Raw genomic sequence first — 6,000 nt, forward strand, 5'->3', positions numbered from 1 at the left:
ATGTTGCGAGTTGAATAATAATATTAATGGATGATTTATGCGTGATATCAACGGTTTGATTTAGAAGATGATGAAGTATTATGTTGAGGATGATGATAATTATATGGTGGTAATTGTAAGATGATGATAATGAGTTATATTAATGATGATAATTATAAATGATGAAGGTGATAAATCGTTTCTTAGGGTTTTATAGATTTAAGTTAGAAATATTTTCAGAGAAACATAATAGAGCAGATGGTTTGGGTGCATGTTAGGGTAAACGAGGGGTTGCGAGTTCAAATCCCTGCTGTGCCATTTTTTTTTCTAGAAAAAGATCCAAAATTTCCTGTTGGGCCATGATTAGTACTTGGGCCGGGATATATGTTTTCAGTTGGACCGAGATCCTTCCTTTATTGGGCCGAAAAGATAAACAGAAAAGCATACTTGTTAAATAAATTAGGATTCTAAGAATAACAGAAAAGCAGCAGATGAAGGAGTGGTATAGAGTGTTATTGATTAAACGAGAGGTCACGGGTTTGAGCCTTGGCTAAGGCATTTGTTTTTGGGAAGAGCCTTTAAGGTAGTATACTTGTTATTCCTAATATCATTATTATTATTATTATTATTATTATTATTATTATTATTATTATTATTATTATTATTATTATTATTATTATTATTATTATTATTATTATTATTATTATTGTTATTGTTATTATCATTATTTTAGTAATATTATAATAAACAAATGATATTTATATAAAAATATATTTTTACATATATCCTAACTATATTGATAGTACATATTGATTTAACTTAATTGTTATTATTATAAAATATTAATTAAGTTATAAATAATAGATAAATACATTTTAACATAATCATATATACAACTATCTAAAATATATAAAATAGTTATAAATAAACTATTTATTAATATAACATACAAATTATGAGGTATATTAATATTAATATATAAAACTTGTTTAAATGTTATTATATGTGTTAATATATATATAAATGATATAGGTTCGTGAATTCGAGGCCAATCCTGCATTGTTCAATGTCGTTATATGTATTTTTACTACAAAATACAATAAGTGAGTTTCATTTGCTCCATTTTACTCTTTACGTTTTTGGGCTGAGAATACATGCAAATGCTTTATTAACGGTTTTACAATATTTATATGCGTGAGTTATAGTCCCACTTTTAAAATCTAATATTTTTGGGATGAGAATACATGCAGGTTTTATAAATGATTTACAAAATAGACACAAGTACGTGAAACTACATTCTATGGTTGAATTATCGAAATCGAATATGCCCCTTTTTATTAAGTCTGGTAATCTAAGAATTAGGGAACAGACACCCTAATTGACGCGAATCCTAAAGATAGATCTATTGGGCCTAACAAACCCCATCCAAAGTACCGGATGCTTTAGTACTTCGAAATTTATATCATATCCGAAGGGTGTCCCGGAATGATGGGGATATTCTTAAATATGCATCTTGTTAATGTCGGTTACCAGGTGTTCACCATATGAATGATTTTTATCTCTATGTATGGGATGTGTATTGAAATATGAAATCTTGTGGTCTATTATTATGATTTGATAATATATAGGTTAAACCTATAACTCACCAACATTTTTTGTTGACATTTTAAGCATGTTTATTCTCAGGTGATTATTAAGAGCTTCCGCTATCGCATACTTAAATAAGGACGAGATTTGAAGTCCATGCTTGTATGATATTGTGTAAAAACTGCATTCAAGAAACTTTTTTTCGTTGTAACATATTTGTATTGTAAACCATTATGTAATGGTCGTGTGTAAACAGGATATTATAGATTATCATTATTTGATAATCTACGTAAAGCTTTTTAAACCTTTATTGATGAAATAAAGGTTATGGTTTGTTTTAAAATGAATGCAATCTTTGAAAAACGTCTCATATAGAGGTCAAAACCTCGCAACGAAATCAATTAATATGGAACGTTTTTAATCAATAAGAACGGGACATAAATGTCCCGTTCTTATTGATTAAAAACGTTCCATATTACTTGATTTCGTTGCGAGGTTTTGACCTCTATATGAGACGTTTTTCAAAGACTGCATTCATTTTTAAACAAACCATAACCTTTATTTCATCAATAAAGGTTTAAAACGCTTTACGTAGATTATCAAATAATGATAATCTAAAATATCCTGTTTACACACGACCATTACATAATGGTTTACAATACAAATATGTTACAACAAAATAAGTTTCTTGAATGCAGTTTTTACACAATATCATACAAGCATGGACTCCAAATCTTGTCCTTATTTAAGTATGTGACAGCGGAAGCTCTTAATAATCACCTGAGAATAAACATGCTTAAAACGTCAACAAAAATGTTGGTGAGTTATAGGTTTAACCTATATATATCAAATCGTAACAATAGACCACAAGATTTCATATTTCAATACACATCCCATACATAGAGATAAAAATCATTCATATGGTGAACACCTGGTAACCGACAATAACAAGATGCATATATAAGAATATCCCCATCATTCCGGGACACCCTTCGGATATGATATAAATTTCGAAGTACTAAAGCATCCGGTACTTTGGATGGGGTTTGTTAGGCCCAATAGATCTATCTTTAGGATTCGCGTCAATTAGGGTGTCTGTTCCCTAATTCTTAGATTACCAGACTTAATAAAAAGGGGCATATTCGATTTCGATAATTCAACCATAGAATGTAGTTTCACGTACTTGTGTCTATTTTGTAAATCATTTATAAAACCTGCATGTATTCTCATCCCAAAAATATTAGATTTTAAAAGTGGGACTATAACTCACTTTCACAGATTTTTACTTCGTCGGGAAGTAAGACTTGGCCACTGGTTGATTCACGAACCTATAACAATATATACATATATATCAAAGTATGTTCAAAATATATTTACAACACTTTTAATATATTTTGATGTTTTAAGTTTATTAAGTCAGCTGTCCTCGTTAGTAACCTACAACTAGTTGTCCACAGTTAGATGTACAGAAATAAATCGATAAATATTATCTTGAATCAATCCACGACCCAGTGTATACGTATCTCAGTATTGATCACAACTCAAACTATATATATTTTGGAATCAACCTCAACCCTGTATAGCTAACTCCAACATTCACATATAGAGTGTCTATGGTTGTTCCGAAATATATATAGATGTGTCGACATGATAGGTCGAAACATTGTATACGTGTCTATGGTATCTCAAGATTACATAATATATAATACAAGTTGATTAAGTTATGGTTGGAATAGATTTGTTACCAATTTTCACGTAGCTAAAATGAGAAAAATTATCCAATCTTGTTTTACCCATAACTTCTTCATTTTAAATCCGTTTTGAGTGAATCAAATTGCTATGGTTTCATATTGAACTCTATTTTATGAATCTAAACAAAAAAAGTATAGGTTTATAGTCGGAAAAATAAGTTACAAGTCGTTTTTGTAAAGGTAGTCATTTCAGTCGAAAGAACGACGTCTAGATGACCATTTTAGAAAACATACTTCCACTTTGAGTTTAACCATAATTTTTGGATATAGTTTCATGTTCATAATAAAAATCATTTTCTCAGAATAACAACTTTTAAATCAAAGTTTATCATAGTTTTTAATTAACTAACCCAAAACAGCCCGCGGTGTTACTACGACGGCGTAAATCCGGTTTTATGGTGTTTTTCGTGTTTCCAGGTTTTAAATCATTAAGTTAGCATATCATATAGATATAGAACATGTGTTTAGTTGATTTTAAAAGTCAAGTTAGAAGGATTAACTTTTGTTTGCGAACAAGTTTAGAATTAACTAAACTATGTTCTAGTGATTACAAGTTTAAACCTTCGAATAAGATAGCTTTATATGTATGAATTGAATGATGTTATGAACATCATTACTACCTTAAGTTCCTTGGATGAACCTACTGGAAAAGATAAAAATGGATCTAGCTTCAATGGATCCTTGGATGGCTCAAAGTTCTTGAAGCAAAATCATGACACGAAAACAAGTTCAAGTAAGATCATCACTTGAAATAAGATTGTTATAGTTATAGAAATTGAACCAAAGTTTGAATATGATTATTACCTTGTATTAGAATGATAACCTACTGTAAGAAACAAAGATTTCTTGAGGTTGGATGATCACCTTACAAGATTGGAAGTGAGCTAGCAAACTTGAAAGTATTCTTGATTTTATGAAACTAGAACTTTTGGAATTTATGAAGAACACTTAGAACTTGAAGATAGAACTTGAGAGAGTTCAATTAGATGAAGAAAATTGAAGAATGAAAGTGTTTGTAGGTGTTTTTGGTCGTTGGTGTATGGATTAGATATAAAGGATATGTAATTTTGTTTTCATGTAAATAAGTCATGAATGATTACTCATATTTTTGTAATCTTATGAGATATTTCATGCTAGTTGCCAAATGATGGTTCCCACATGTGTTAGGTGACTCACATGGGCTGCTAAGAGCTGATCATTGGAGTGTATATACCAATAGTACATACATCTAAAAGCTGTGTATTGTACGAGTACGAATACGGGTGCATACGAGTAGAATTGTTGATGAAACTGAACGAGAATGTAATTGTAAGCATTTTTGTTAAGTAGAAGTATTTTGATAAGTGTATTGAAGTCTTTCAAAAGTGTATAAATACATATTAAAACACTACATGTATATACATTTTAACTGAGTCGTTAAGTCATCGTTAGTCGTTACATGTAAGTGTTGTTTTGAAACCTTTAGGTTAACGATCTTGTTAAATGTTGTTAACCCAATGTTTATAATAACAAAAGAGATTTTAAATTATTATATTATTATGATATTATGATGTACGAATATCTCTTAATATGATATATATACATTAAATGTCGTTACAACGATAAACGTTACATATATGTCTCGTTTCAAAATCATTAAGTTAGTAGTCTTGTTTTTACATATGTAGTTCATTGTTAATATAATTAATGATATGTTTACTTATCATAATATCATGTTAACTATATATATAACCATATATATGTCATCATATAGTTTTTTACAAGTTTTAACGTTCGTGAATCACCGGTCAACTTGGGTGGTCAATTGTCTATATGAAACCTATTTCAATTAATCAAGTCTTAACAAGTTTGATTGCTTAACATGTTGGAAACATTTAATCATGTAAACATCAATCTCAGTTAATATATATAAACATGGAAAAGTTCGGGTCACTACAGTACCTACCCGTTAAATAAATTTCGCCCCGAAATTTTAAGCTGTTGAAGGTGTTGACGAATCTTCTGGAAATAGATGCGGGTATTTCTTCTTCATCTGATCTTCACGCTCCCAGGTGAACTCGGGTCCTCTACGAGCATTCCATCGAACCTTAACAATTGGTATCTTGTTTTGCTTAAGTCTTTTAACCTCACGATCCATTATTTCGACGGGTTCTTCGATGAATTGAAGTTTTTCGTTGATTTGGATTTCATCTAACGGAATAGTGAGATCTTCTTTAGCAAAACATTTCTTTAAATTCGAGACGTGGAAAGTGTTATGTACAGCCGCGAGTTGTTGAGGTAACTCTAGTCGGTAAGCTACTGGTCCGACACGATCAATAATCTTGAATGGTCCAATATACCTTGGATTTAATTTCCCTCGTTTACCAAATCGAACAACGCCTTTCCAAGGTGCAACTTTAAGCATGACCATCTCTCCAATTTCAAATTCTATATCTTTTCTTTTAATGTCAGCGTAGCTCTTTTGTCGACTTTGGGCGGTTTTCAACCGTTGTTGAATTTGGATGATCTTCTCGGTAGTTTCTTGTATAATCTCCGGACCCGTAATCTGTCTATCCCCCACTTCACTCCAACAAATCGGAGACCTGCACTTTCTACCATAAAGTGCTTCAAACGGCGCCATCTCAATGCTTGAATGGTAGCTGTTGTTGTAGGAAAATTCTGCTAACGGTAGATGTCGATCCCA

This window comes from Rutidosis leptorrhynchoides, chromosome 4 (genome assembly GCF_046630445.1).
Source record: "Rutidosis leptorrhynchoides isolate AG116_Rl617_1_P2 chromosome 4, CSIRO_AGI_Rlap_v1, whole genome shotgun sequence".
Taxonomy (NCBI): domain Eukaryota; kingdom Viridiplantae; phylum Streptophyta; class Magnoliopsida; order Asterales; family Asteraceae; genus Rutidosis; species Rutidosis leptorrhynchoides.